The sequence below is a fragment of the Zingiber officinale genome, chromosome 1A (assembly GCF_018446385.1).
Source record: "Zingiber officinale cultivar Zhangliang chromosome 1A, Zo_v1.1, whole genome shotgun sequence".
NCBI classification, from domain to species: Eukaryota; Viridiplantae; Streptophyta; class Magnoliopsida; order Zingiberales; family Zingiberaceae; genus Zingiber; species Zingiber officinale.
Window position 1 is genome coordinate 133,534,496 of NC_055987.1, and position 15,857 is coordinate 133,550,352.

Genomic DNA, 15,857 nt, shown 5'->3' on the forward strand with positions numbered 1-15,857 from the left:
CTAAACCCAAACCAAGACTCAGCTTGGTTACCCAGGTCAACCTTGACCTGAGGGATATTGCACCAACATATTCATCGTGTAGAGGCTCCTTATTTCTATTTTGATTCAGAGGAGACATCTCTCCCGCCTTCAAGCCGTCTGATTGTTCTTCAGGTGGGATCACATCTTGCTCCGTGGTTTGGCGAAGATGGCCAGAGATGGGCCGAATGAACCTATTAGCACTTGGCTGGGGATTGGTGGCACTTTTGTCGAGGCATTTAGTACCTCTTCAGGAGTCAGATTCGCGGTGGGAGTCTTTGTAGAATCCATTGCATTGCCTGATCAATTAGTATTTGAAAATATACTTGGGTCATGGTGATAGTCTCCCTCTAGTTTATGTCTCCTATATAGTTAGGACCCTTAATAGTTCTCTCGGATTCCACCACCTCAACATCTCAGTTCAAGCGAGTTCTCACAAACGGTGTCAATTTATTTCTGTCTGAGATCACAAGCTGGTGAGTCAGTGAAGAATAACTATCGTAGAGAAGATTGCAGGTGACACGATGGTGAGAGGGATACACAAAGATCCTACACACACTTAATAAGAAGTTAGTGTTAGGGTCTAAATACGTTAGAGGGGGAGGGGGTGAATAGCTCGTCACGCTTGATTGCTTGCTTTGTTGTTGTTGATAGGCAACGGAATGGGGGTGAATAGCTCATCACACTTGATTGCTTGCTTCATTGTTGTTGATAGGCAGCGGAATAAGACTACGAAGCACTCTACAATGCTAATACGAGGATTTACTTGGTATCCACCTCAAGAAGAGGTGACTACTCCAAGGATCCACACACATGAGTACTCTCCACTAAGAAAATACTCCTTCTCAGTAACTGCTGGAGGTGGAGAAACCTCGTACAACACTCACACATACAACACTCAACACAAGAAGAAAAATACAAAGAGTACAAGTGTAAAACCCTCTCTTCTTGCTTACTTGTTGCTTGTTGTTGCCTCTTGAATCTTGGAAGTGCACCAGCACTTGCCTCCAAGAACCTTCAAGAATTGGCGGTGAGAGCTCGGAAAGAATCGCTGAGAGTGGAGTTGAAGATCTGTGAAGGAAGCTCGACAATGGCTATAACCTGCACAACGATCGGGCCCAATAGATTGAATGACTCTCAATCGATTGGGGAGGCTTTGAATTGATCAACTGATCGATTCAGAGTGCCTCTGTGCTCTCTGGAAATAGCCTGAATCGATCGACCAATCGATTCAGGCTTTCTCGCGATCGCGCAAGAAATCCAGCCTGTCCCCAATCGATCGACCGATCGATTGGAGGTTCCCAATCGATCAACTGATCGATTGGGAAATCTTCTGTGCGTGCAACATAAGCTCCCAATCGATCGACCGATCGATTGGGTCATCTTTCTTCGCGGCGCACATCCAATCAATCAACTGATCGATTGGACCACATTTGACTTGCCTAAAACCAAGTCCAAGGTCTCCAATTCCAACATCCGATCAACTGTGACCTGTTGGAATATTATGTCTAGCATCCAGTCAACCTTGACCTACTAGGACTTTTTCACCAAGTGTCCGGTCAATCCCTCTGACCCACTTGGACTTTTCTTCTCGTGCCAAATGTCCGGTCAACCTTGATCCACTTGGACTTACCATCTCGTGCCAAGTGTCTGGTCCTTCATGACCCACTTGGACTTCCTTCCACCAGATATCTGGTCATCCTTGACCCATCTGAATTTCCTTGTACCAAGTATCTAGTCAACCCTTTGACCTACTTGGACTTCCCACACCATGTGTCCAGTCAACCTTGACCCACCTGGATTTCTATGTGTCTGACTTTACTCACCAGGTCTTTCCACTACCCAGCTTCACTCACCAGGACTTTCCACTGCCCGGCTTCACTCACCGGGACTTTCCACTGCCCAACTTCACTCACCGGGACTTCTACCTGTCTGGCTTCACTCACCAGGGCTTTCCATTGCCCGACTTCACTCACCGGGACTTCTACTTGCCTGACGTTACTCACCAGGACTTTCACCTAGCTTCACTCACCAGGATTTTCCATCTGCCTAGCTTTACTCACTAGGACTTTCCCAGTCAACTTAACTCTTCTTCACGTCAATCTGGTCAAATCCTGACCAGAGGGGAATTGCACCAGCAATCTCTCCAATCAGATGATTGCACCTGCAATCTCCATGTATTGTCAAACATCGAAATCCAAAGATCTAGACTCAGGCGTGAGCCAACTCAAGCCTAGTCAACTTGGTCAACCTTGACCCAGGGGATATTGCACCAACAATCTCCTCCTTTTTTATTTTTGACAATACCCTTAAGTTAGGCTAATCCATAGCCTCAACTTCTTCCTCATGTCAAAGCATGAATGAGGATTTCCTCCATTCTCTCCCTTTTCTAGAGGGCAAACTCCCTCTTAAGGTAATGAAGGCATAATACAGACCCTGCATTCTCCCCCTAACTTTCCTAGAGGGGTAAAGGCCTAACTTAATCCTATATTCTCCCCCAATTAGCACACATAAAAAATTATGCCCCTGAAGAGTTACTCACATTGTTCACAACTTCACTTGTTGTGTTCAACACCATAATGAAAGTCTCATACCCTTCATTATCTTCAATGCTCACCCTCGAGCATGAACTGATCTAACAAACCCAATGAAGGTCTCATACCCTTCATTGTGTCTAATGCTCATTCTTGAGCATACACAATTGAACAATGAAGATATCCACTCTCTATTGTGTTTAAATGCTCACCCTTAAGCATTTATGCTAAGGAAAGTTAACCACCTTCCAAGGTGTATGAAAGATTAATTTTCATGTCCTTAAAGAGTAACTCCTTCTAAAGACATGTACGTAACTTCTGTCATTGCACCAACAATGACTTGGAATTCCTAAACATTTAGGAAACCCAAAAATTTGAAGTTTTGAGGCTCAAATATCAAAATTTGAATGCAAACTTCAACCTAAACTTCAACTTAGTCTTCCTTAACCATTTCCCCTTGTTTTCTTCATGAAAACTCCCCCTAAATATATACATATGTGTATTAAGGGGTTATGTAACGCCCGAAAATTCTCAAATAATTATTAGAAATATCCTAGTATTTTTCTGGAATTTTAGAATATTTTTATGGAATTTTTAGAATAGCGGAAGCAGCAAAAATAAATAGAAAACAAAAATAGCCTACGCGGGAATTGAACTCGAGATCTATGGGGTCCTATGACTTATGGTGAACCATGGTAACCAAGTGAACCCAGCAAAGTCGTGCTGAAAGGAAAGGGAATCAATAATATTTATGTTAGATTTGGGCGGAAATTACCACTTAATATAAATAGGAAATAATTAAGTGAAGGGTTATGTGGGATCGTGATTTTTCCTCTCCTCAAACCCTCACCGCCGACTCCCCTTCTCCTTTCCTTCTCTCGGCGCCAACCACAAGGAAGGCTAAGGTTCGGCCCAAGGGCACTTTCCGGCAACGACTTCGAGACGAGGACTATCCCCTACGCGAGAAGAGCACGTAGACGTAGGAGAATCGTCAAGGAGATCGTTCTTCCGGGAAAACTAGCGATTAGAATCGTAAGAAACTTCGAATAGGAGGTAAGAAACCCCCTCACCTGCAGTATAAGTAGTTTTTCGTACGATTCTATGTTTTTTTAAATTAGTTATATGTAGACTTTTCGACGCATAGGGTGTATTTAACCCTTCTCGCAGGTTTAGGGATTTAGTTGAGCACCTCTAGATGGGTCGGTCACGTTTCCTCCTTTCAGTTGGAGATTCTGGACGTTGTCGGGTGCCTAGAGGTGGTCTCCCTAATAGAGAGGAGAGTTGGAGCACACTAAGTGTTCGATAAAATGCTTAGCTCAGTAAAATGCTACAGTAGACAATTTTTAATAGCTCAGTAAATGCAATAGAAGCATTTAAATAGTTTAGTTAGTCTTGCTACAGCTTATATGGGACTACGGTCCAATGGGTGGGCACCCATAGTCGCCTCTAGGTTCAAATAACCCAGTAAAAGCAAGATAAATTAGTTAGCTATGATTCAGTATTTTATTTTCAGTAGGGGCACTGTACAGGATTAGATATCCATTGGGCTGGGCTCCCATAGTCGGTCCCTAGGTTTAGATAACCTAGTAAACCTTACTAAATTTGGGATTTGCAACCCCGGGTTCAGTTAAGGATGCGCGCATAGCATGTACAGTTGCCGGGCCCACTAGCAGTATGATTATGTATTTTAATCTATTATGATATTAGTTTTCCAAACTCACAATCAGTCATGTGATTATATGTCAAATCAGTTCTAGTTCAGCTTTAGTTTAACTCAGCTATGTTTCAGTTAGTCCTTTCTTATTGATACACATGCTAGCTTATGATTCACTTTGTATATCATGCTTTAGTGTTCATGTTCAGTGATTTCAGTAGGCCATGCTTCAACAAGTTTAACATATGTTTAATAGCATGTTTTTAAAATCATAGATGCATCGTATGCATGTTTTAGTGAGGTAGATGGTTTCTTACTAAGCGAAATCTTATAGATACTTTCTTTTCCTTATACTGCAGATAAAGGTAAAGGAAAGATGGACTAGCGGAGGCTGGAGGGCAATGCTACGAAGATGTGTGTGGGCAGGAACTTGGAGTAGAGATCCTAGGGAATTACAGCAAGCTTGTTTTTAAGCATTAGAACCTTTTAGCATTTTGTTATTTTGCACCTTCATATGTTAAGTGTTATGAATTAGTTAATCATGCATCCTATCATGCTCAGAACACTATTTTTATGATGTTAGAATGTTTGGCAATTGGTTTAGAAATGTTATAAGTAGTCTTGGCACAAGCAAGTGCTGACATCAGACCTTTGGCACGAAATCAGAAACTTGAATCGATCAGCTGATCGATTCGAGAGTTTCCAATCGATCGAAAGATCGACTGGGCATCTGGTTTCGTGAACAGTAGGCCTCTTGATCGATCGGTCGATCGATCCAGCCAATTCCGTCGCGAACAGAAGGCTCTGGGATCGATCACTGGATCGATTGACCAGTCTGGATCGATCAGCCGATCGATCCAGAATATTGCCCGAGCACAGTAGCGTGCTGGATCGATCACTGGATCGATCCAACCTATATTCCGCATACAGTAGCCGGCTGGATCGATCACTGGATCGATCCGACCATTCCAATCGATCCGTGGATCGATTGGGAGGCCTGATATTAGCTAAAAACCCTTAGTTGAGTTCCTTGACCATTGGGGAATGTAATATATGTCATGAATAGCTTAGATTACACCCCTTAGCACATGTAGAATAAAGAAGTGACAATAGTTTAGCAAAAATTTGATTAGTACAGCTTCCGCACTTAGTATTTAATGATGGTCATGGATTAGTTAGCACAGATTAATGTAACGATCGGCCTCACAGCCTAGTTAGTAGGAGGTGGGTCGTTACAGGTTAGGAATGGTTACCTAGACTAAAAATGGTTTAAAATGCTGAAATCAGATATTTATAGTCAAAATCAGCATTTTCAATCGATTGGGTTGGGTCTCAATCGATTGAAACCATTTCAATCGATCCACTGATCGATTCAGAGAGGTTCTGTTCGCAGAACCTGCCTTTGAATCGATTGCCTGATCGATTAGGAGAGAATGGATCGATCGGCTGATCGATTCCGTGAGCTACTGCTCACGGGAAATACCTCACACTCGATTAGCTAATCGATTTGGGCACTCCAATCGATCGGCTGATCGATTGGAGCTCTGATTTTCTGAAATAAAATTTCAGCGAAATTCAGAAACTCTCCAAATATTCTAAAAAATTATAAAAATTATTATAGACATTATTTAGGGTATATACTATCATGGAAAAATAATTTTCTAAGAAAATACTTTATATTTTCAAAGATTAACATAAAATTGAAAACTTGTAAAAACTTTAATGTTTCTTCCAAGTTTGTGACTAACTATTCAATGATGATTATTATCAAAAGTTAGCCTTCACCAAGGTTTTCCAAAAGTATTTTAAAAATATTTTCAAAACCAATTTCCAACCATATTTTTTGGGCTCAATGCACATAACTTGTACATTAGCTTTCCCAATGATTGGAGTACACATAACTATGTGTTTTGATGAAACCAAAACTCAACTAGATGCACAAAATTAACATCTTGAGTCGTGTTCATCATCCTATCATCCCACTTGTATCTAATGTGTGCTAAAACACATATAAGTCACCTTATAGTCTTTGTGAGATGTAGATTTTGGCTTTGTCCTAAATTGGGATCATGTATATCTATCTAGACATTTTGAAAGTTATGAACATCCACCTAGGATGTTACTTGATAGTAAATGTCATTTTCCTTAATTGCAAGGAAATTAAAATAATGCATGATGATTTTTATGGCATATATCAAAATGAAAATAATTTTCAAAAGAAAATATACTATAGCTACATGATGTATGTATGACATGTCATGATATTTTTGTTATTTTTTATAATAAACATGAATGCAAAATATGATGTCATAGCATGTAATGGGAAAACAAAGCATGACAATTAGTATAAATAAAATATATCTAGATTATCTATCTAAGTGTCCTTAAATCCTTAGCTAAACCTAAAAGTAATCCTAAATTGCTTATATTTTCTTAAGAAAATGTCAAAACCCAACTTGACATTTCTTTTGCACTTAATTTATTTGTGCCAATATAAATTACATCAAGTTTCTCAAATAATGGCACATTTTACTCTTACAAATAGTAAAGAAATTAAATTAAGACTTAAATTTGCCCTTAATTCATTAAGAAAATGCCAAAATCTCAACTTGACATGTCTTGTGCTTTTCTTATTTATGCCAATTAAAATTAAATTTAATTCCTCAAAGCTTGACACATTTTACTCTTCCAAAGAGTAAATAAATAATCCATTTCATTTTCAAAAGTTAACAATAACCTTGAAAATGCTCTACGAGTGTCAACTTCATCAACGTTGGGTTAACTACCCTTCCAATTTGAGTTGACACTCTCTAACCTTCTAGGGTGTAGAGAATATGCTCCTAGGAACCCAACACCTATTGGTGCTCCTTGGATGTTCTAGGTACTTACTAGGGATAACTTCCCTAGATACCTTCTTAATGACCTTTTTAGACTTCTTAGAAGCATTGATCACTTCCTCTAGGTCAACTCTAGGGATAGCTTCCCTTGTGACCTTCTTGGTGACTTTCTTAGACTTTTTAGAAGTCTTAGTCACATCAGTTGTCGCAAAGATACTCCTAGGGATAACTTCCTTTGTATCCTTGAATTGACCGCTAGACCTATGGTTGGTTCCATAGGTATATGGAACCCTATGATAAGAAGGCACATCCTTCTTGGTTTTAGGTTTGTATCCCAAACATCTATGACTATTGGATGCCCCTTGTTGTACTCCTAGACCTACTTTATGTTCATTTTGCCCTTCTAAGATGTTTTCCATCCTTTTAGGGTATTTTTCATTTTATCAAACCTTGACCTCAAGACTTGATTTTCTTTTCATAAATTCCTAGATTTTGGATTTTTATTTTATCCTTGAGCATTTTTATTTTTAGGCCTATTACTAAAATCCTTAGATTTATTGCCTAAATTTTTATCTACCTTCCTAACCTTAGATGTGATAGTCTTAGCATGAAAGACCATATAATTTTCCTTAAGCTTATCAGGCTTCCTATTTTCATGGTAAATAGCGTTAAAATGATATAAGTTAGAACTAGCATGCTTCTTACCATTACTCAAAGGGATAGACTCAATAAATGATACCTTGGGGTTTACCTTGGAAGCTCCCCCTTGACTTGAGCTTCCTTCCTTGACTTTGACTGCTTTCCTCCCCTTAGGACATTGACTCCGAGAATGTCCTTTTTGATGACACAAGAAGCACACAATGTGCTCCTTCCTCTTCTTTGTTGTGGGGGCGGTCTCCTTGGACTTCTCCTTTCCCTTAAGTGCCACTTGGACCTTCTTCTTGGCCAATTTAGGACACTTACTCTTGTAATGTCCATGTTCCCTACACTCAAAATATATAATATGATTTTTATTTTTAATTGGAATAATTATACCTTCATATGTAGGGATGACACTTTCTTCTTCTTCTTCTTCTTCTTCTTCTTCTTCTTCGCTTGACCCGGAAGTAGAAGCTTCTCCTTCTTCTTGGTCTGGTGTCAACGAATGTCTCTCCCCTTCAATCCTAGAGGTGGAGGCTTCTTCATCTTCATCTTGTACATGAAACAAAGAGTATGCTCCCTCTTTGCCCTTCTCATTGTATTCCTTTGAAGATGAGGTTTCTTGGAATTCTTCTTCGGATGTTGAACATCTCTCAACTTCCGAGTCCTCTTCTTCTTCCTTTTGGTCTTGATCTAATGAATCATCATCTTTTGAGTCTTCTTGGTTTGGTATAGGGGAGGGGATTGTTAGGATCGATGGATTGCGGCTAGAGAGGGGGGGGTGTGAATAGCCGACCTCAAATCTTCGTTTCTTTCTACAAGTTGACGTTAGCGCAGCGGAAAATAAAACAAAGAAACAAAGACAAGAAGATCAAACCTCAACACGCAGCGATGTAACGAGGTTCGGAGATATACTCCTACTCCTCGGCGTGTCCGTAAGGTAGACGAAGCCTATCAATCCGTCGGTGGATGAGACCCCGGAAACCCGGCTAATAATCACTCCTTCTGGGTGGAGAAACCTCGCCACAATAGCTTGCAACAGCAATATGGAAATACAAAGAAGAGCAAGAACAAAATACACAATGAATGTACAAATACTCGCTTGCCTTCTCGTCGACTGAAGTCCCGGATGAAGCACCAACTTCACGGACGAATGCCAACAAGCAACTCAGTCAAAGAAGCTCACCCGAAGCTTCGGAGCTCAGCAAAGCTCAAGAGCACAGCTTTCAGAAGAACAGCAGCTCAGTTCAGAGGAGGAAGAAGTAGTCTGTAGCAGCCCTCGATCTCCTTTTATAACCTCTGATATCCTGAGCCAACCTGCGAACCTGCAAGCAAAAAGGCCAGAACACAGAAGCCCGAAATAACCTAGCCGTTGAGTCACAACGGCTAGTCCTGGACCGATCAGGCTCCACCCTGATCGGTCCAGGGTGCTGCTGATCGGTCATGGGGACCGATCAGGCTCTATGCTGATCGGTCCCTAGACCGATCAAAATGCTTCACAGAGAGTTGCCCAACTCTCTGTGCGTACCCTGATCGATCCCGGGGACCGATCAGGCTTCATGCTGATCGGTCCCCAGACCGATCAGTAAGCTCACAGAGGCACACTGATCGCTTTCTGATCGGTCTCCAGACCGATCAGGAAACCACAGTATCACTGGATCGGTCTGCCGACCGATCCAATGGCTAGGTTATAGCTTCCCAGCTCTAAACCCTAACGCCTAGTCTAGAGAACGAGCTACCGAGCCCTCTCTGACCTAGTCCGGAGAACGAGCTACCGAGCCCTCTCCGACTTCCACGTCCGGTCCAGAGAACGAGCTACCGAGCCCTCTCTGACCTAGTCCGGAGAACGAGCTACCGAGCCCTCTCCTACTCCGTCCGGTCCAGAGAACGAGCTACCGAGCTCTCTCCGACTTCCCATGCCAAGTTTCCATACTTGGACTTCTCCGTGCCAAGTCTCCATACTTGGACTTTTCCCGTGCCAAGCTCTCTGCTTGGACTTTTCACCAGATGTCTGGTCAACCTTGACCCATCTGGATTTCCCTTGCCTGGCTTCACTCACCAGGACTTCCAAACTGCCTAGCTTCACTCACTAGGTCTTTCCCCTGCCTGGCTTCACTCACCAGGTCTTTCCCAACTGCCTAGCTTCACTCACCAGGACTTTCACCAACTGCCTGGCTTCACTCACCAGGACTTTCACTTTCACCTAGCTTCACTCACTAGGATTTTCACCTGGCTTCACTCACCAGGATTTCCTGACTGCCTGGCTTCACTCACCAAGAATTTCCGAACTGCCTGGCTTCACTCACCAGGACTTTTCGCTTTCACCTAGCTTCACTCACTAGGATTTTCACCTGGCTTCACTCACCAGGATTTCCTGACTGCCTGGCTTCACTCACCAGGACTTTCCGAACTGCCTGGCTTCACTCACCAGGACTTTTCGAACTGCCTGGTTTCACTCACCAGGACTTTCCGAACTGCCTAACATCCCAGTTAGGACTTCCCAGTCAAGTATCCGGTCAACCTTGACCTACTTGACTCTTCCTCATCCAACCTGATCAGACCCTGATCAGTATCTCTCCGCATAGACAACTGCACCTGCATTGTCCATGTCTACATGTCTTTCTGTATTGTCAAACATCGAAACCATGACCAAGGTTTACGCTTGGTCAACTAGGTCAACCTTGACCTACTGGAAATTGCACCAACAGGGATCTCATGAATCATTTCCAATTTTCTCTAAAGCTCCTTGGCATCCTTGAATTCTCCAACTTGAGCCAAAATATTGCTTGGCAATAAATTGACCAATAACTTGGTCACTTTGTCATTTGTCTCACTTCTTTGAATTTACTCTTGGCTCCACTTGCTCTTCTTGAGGGGCATACCCTTTGAGTTGGTTGGAGCTTTGAAGCCTTCCATTAGAGCAAACCATTGCTCTATCTCCATCATAAGAAAATTTTTGATCCTTGATTCCCAAGAATCAAAGCTTGTGGATACAAATGGTGGAGGCACCCTCGTATCGAATCTAAGTCCATCTTGGAATTCCATTTGAAGTTGAGCCTTTTGATGAAGTCTTCGACTTGTTGATCTTACTTCAACTTCTTCACCCTCTAGCCTTGTTGCCCTTTCCGGCGATGATTCTAGTAAAGAGCGACCTCGCTCTGATACCACTTGTTAGAGTCGAAATATGCTAGAAGGGGGGGTGAATAGCTCGTCGCGCTTGATTGCTTGCTTCATTGTTGTTGATAGGCAGTGGAATAAGACTACGAATCATTCTACAATGCTAACATGAGGATTTACTTGGTATCCACTTCAAGAAGAGGTGACTAATCCAAGGATCCACACACGCGAGCACTCTCCACTAAGAAAATACTCTTTCTCGATAACTACCGGAGGTGGAGAAACCTCGTACACCACTCACACATACAACACTCAACACAAGGAGAAAATTACAAAGAGTACAAGTGTAAAACTCTCTCTTCTTGCTTATTTGTTGCTTGTTGTTGCCTCTTGAACCTTGGAAGTGCACCAGCACTTGCCTCCAAGAACCTTAGAAGTGCACCAGCACTTGGCGCCAAGAACCTTCAAGAACTGACGGTGAGAGATCGGAAAGAATCGCTGAGAGTGGAGTCGAAGATTTGCGGAGGAAGACGCTCGACAACAGCTATAACCTGCGCAACGGTCGAACCCCAATCGATTGAATGACTCTCAATCGATTGGGGAAGCTTTAAATCGATCGGCTGATCGATTTAGAGTGCCTATGTGCTCTCTGGAAATAACCTGAATCGATCAACCAATCGATTCAAGCTTTCTCGCAATTTCGCAAGAAATCCAACCTGTCCCCAATCGATCGACCGATCGATTGGAGGTTCCCAATCGATCAGCTGATCGATTGGGAAAGCTTCTGTGCGTGCAACATAAGCTCCCAATCAATCGACCGATTGATTGGGCCATCTTTCTTCGCAGCGCACATCCAATCGATCAATTGATCGATTGGACTTTGGTTTAATCGATCGGTTGATCGATTGAACCACCTTTCACTTGCTTAAAACCAAGTCCAAGATCTCCAATTCTAACATCCGATCAACCGTGACCTGTTGGAATATTATGCCTTGCATCCGGTCAATCTTGACCTGCTAGGACCTCCTCACCAAGTGTCTGGTCAATCCCTTTGACCCACTTGGACTTTTCTCCTCATGCCAAATGTCCGATCAACCTTGACCCACTTGGACTTACCGTCTCGTGCCAAGTAGCTAGTCCTTCATGACCTACTTGGACTTCCTTCCACCAAATGTCGGTCATCCTTGGCCCATCTGGATTTCCTTGTGCAAAGTATCCAGTCAACCCTTTGACCTACTTGGACTTCCCGCGCCAGGTGTCCGGTCAACCTTAACCCACCTGGATTTCCACGTGCTCGGCTTCACTCACCAGGTCGTTCAACTGCCCGACTTCACTTATTGGAACTTTCCACTGCCCGACTTCACTCATCGGGACTTCTACCTGCCTGGCTTCACTCCCAGAACTTTCACCTGCTTCACTCATTAGGATTTTCCATCTGCCTAGCTTCACTCACTAGGACTTTCCCAGTCAACTTGACTCTTTTTTCACATCAATTTGGTCAAACCCTGACCAGAGGGGAATTGCACCAGCAATCTCCCCAATCAGATGATTGCACCTACAATCTCTACATATTGTCAAATATCGAAACCCAAACATCTAGACTCAGGCGTGAGCCAACTCAAGCCTAGTCAACCTGGTCAACTTTGACCTAGGGGATATTGCACCAACAGTTAGAATGAGCGTTGAGGTTGGATTCGACGTAACCACTCCGATACCCAAGTTAACACAGGATCTGGGATAAAATGAAAGCACTGGATTAGTAGAGTGTTGGTGCAATTTAGCTCAGGTCAAGGTTGACTAAGTTGACTAAGCTTGGATTGGCTTGAGCTTGATTTTTGATGTTTGATAATATGCAAGAGAGAAGTCAAGTAGGTCAAGGAGGACCAGATACTTGACTTAGAAATTCCTAACTGAGGTTAGGCAAGAGAAAGTCCTAATTGAGGTTAGGCAATAAAAAGTCCTAATTGAGGTTAGGCAAGGAAAAGTCCTAATTGGAGGTTATGCAGGGAAGTCCAACGAGAAGGTTGACAAGAGGAAAATCTAAATGGATCAAGGAGGACCGTACTTGGTGGATGAAAGTGCAATGGGAAGTTGATAAGGGAAATTTTCAAGTGAGTCAAGGAGGATAGGACACTTAGTAAACGGAAGTCCAACAGGAAGGTTTGCAAAAGAAAATTTTAAGTAAGTCAACGAGGGCTATACTTGGTGAATGGAAGTACAACTGAAGTTGACAAGTGAAAAGTTCAAATGAGTCAAGGAGGATTTGACACTTGATGAAGAAGCCCAAGCAGATTAAGGTTGATCGGATGCTAAGCAACAGTAAGTCCTAATAGGGCACAAGACGATTGGATGTTGGACAATGGAAGTCATGGTTAGTTGAGGTGAACCGGATACCACGCAAGATATGATTTCAATCTTGGAAATGATGAAACTTGGGCCAGTAACCAATTGCCAGGAAGTGAAATCGATTGATAAACCCTAAACCCAAATTTTCGGATTTAGTTGCTTGAATTGATTGCCTTAATCAATTGAGCAACGCCAATCGATTGGTAGTCATTACCAATCAATTGGGAGGTTAGTTTTCACGACGTATAGTAGGCTACTGAATCGATTAGGCTAATCGATTTAGCATAGTCGATTGATTGAGACAATCGATTAGGAGTTTTTTTACGAGAGCACAAAAGGTGCTAGAAACAATTGAGACAATCGATTGAAAACTTTTTCGCAAGAGCACAAAAGGTGCTAAAATCAATTGGGGCAATTGATTCAGTAAGGATAAATCAATTAGGCTAATCGATTGGAGTGTTTTTGCGAATAACAGAAAGATTCGAAATCGATTAACTTAATTGATTACAAGCTAATAATTGATTGGTATGACTCATTAGTTGATCAGTCAGGCAAAAAAGAGTTGCACTGTAAGTTTTAAACGGTCGATATAAGGTGGCAATCGATTGGAGGTAAAGCTAATCAATTAGGAGATATTTTCCATATCGAAAGGAACCCTAGAAAAGGGAAGTCTGTGGATATTTGAAGAGTCCAGTTCTTTGTGATACTAAGCAAAGTGCCGCTACATTTTGGAGTCAACAAGATGCATATTCGAGCAACAAGAAATGGAAGCAAGGTCTTCATTGTATTTTGTATCATGTTCTTGTTGTATTCTTGTGTTCGAGATTGCACTAGAGTTCTCCATTTGAGAATGAGATTTTCAAGTTTCCTCTGTAACATCAAATTCAAAGAAGCGAAGTGAGCTAATCACTCCCTCTGACTCATGTGTCATAACATAGAGAAGTCTAGATGGTTATATGTGTGTACCTGCATCTGCCGGAGTAGACGACTTTATAAAGGGTGGTGAGTATACCCGTTACTCCGACGTACCGACATCCAATTATCACGTTCTTTGAGATTTATGATGGCATTCTCCCTTCTTCCGTGCGAAACGGTCCCATAAATGGAGCTATTTTACCGCCTACCACGTTTTTAATGGGCCCCATAGGATAAGGGACAGCCGAGCCCAATAGGGCTAGAGAAGCCTAGGAAACAGAGTTGACGAGGTCTAGGAGGCCGAGCACGGTAGACTGTGCTAGGGAAGTTCGAGGAGCATGTTTTTAAGGAGCCCGGTTGTGTTGAACTGTAGGAATCGGGCGAGGGAGTCGGGTGACGAAGTTAAGGGAGGGTGATGGAGCCGAGGTAGTTAGGTGTGTCATCTTGATCAAAGTTGATTGTCTGTTCCCTTAACGTAAGCTCCATTTGACTTTTGATCAAGAGCTCGACTTCTACTTTGACCCTGCCACGGGAGACATCCACCATTACGACATCAATAAGGAGTATAGAATTTAATATGTACTAAATCTACCTGAGTTACTTGATGTAATACACATTGTGCGAGTTTAATGCTACAATTTTTGTTGCCACAAATATTCATCTTCCTTGTTCAATTTATAAAGTCAACTTTTAAAATATTTCGTTCTAGTACAATTTAAATTTAAATTTTTATTTTTTAAAAAACATAAACATTGACTTTAATCCAACGTCAATTAGTCATGTGTGAGAAGAAAGGTAAGCTCTTAAATTTAACATTAAATAATTATTCACAGCTGGTTCATCTTCCAATAAAAAAAAAAGAAAAAATAGAAAGTAAATGGCATATCATTTTCTTAAAATAATTACTCATTAATATTTCAATAAATCAAGTAATTATTAGAAAGGAAAAACTATCCAACAGTCTCGTTTTCAATGACCATGTAATGGGTAAACATTTATTATAGATAATGTTGTGAATATTTTGCGTATAATTTCCTGACTAATAAATAGAGTCGACATAATTTTTTTAATAAAAAATTTAAAATTTACCAAATTACCTTGTAAATTTTTTTATTGAATTCACAATTAATTTATATCAAAGAGTAATATTTAAAATTTCACTTTACCTTACAAACAATTTAATTTTAATATTATTTTCACACAAAAATTAACTTTTCTTTATAAGTCTCTATGAAAATAATATCTATTTAAGGATATTAAAATTCTAAAATTTAACTAAAGGTCTTTCTAAATTAGCTAAGTATTAGCTATAGTTGAAGATTCAATTTAAACCAAACCAATTGAACTAAACTAATCAATTTTTAAAATTCAAAATTAAAATCAAAACAAACCAATTTAATTAAAATAATCAATATTTTTTTAAAAAAATAAACTTTAGAATAAATCAAATTAAAATTTTGAATAAGTTCGATTCGGTTGATTATTTGTATTTGAATAGATATTTTGCTCACCCTATTGTTAATTGACTCTAATTTTTTTGAAGTAAAGTTGAAATTGGGAAATGGAAATTAGAGATACATTTCTTTTTCTGCAAATTTGGAAAAGGAAAGGGCATAGTTGCATAAATTTCTATATCATTTTTTTTTGGCATCCGCTTAAAATATGCCAAGCAGTAAACGAAACGTTTAGGGTCAGAAGTAATTCATTCCATAATTAATTACGCGATTATTTAATAACCTCCATCGACGCGGAAGCCATAGCATAGAATTTAATAACTATGTTGGTGTGAACTGTGAA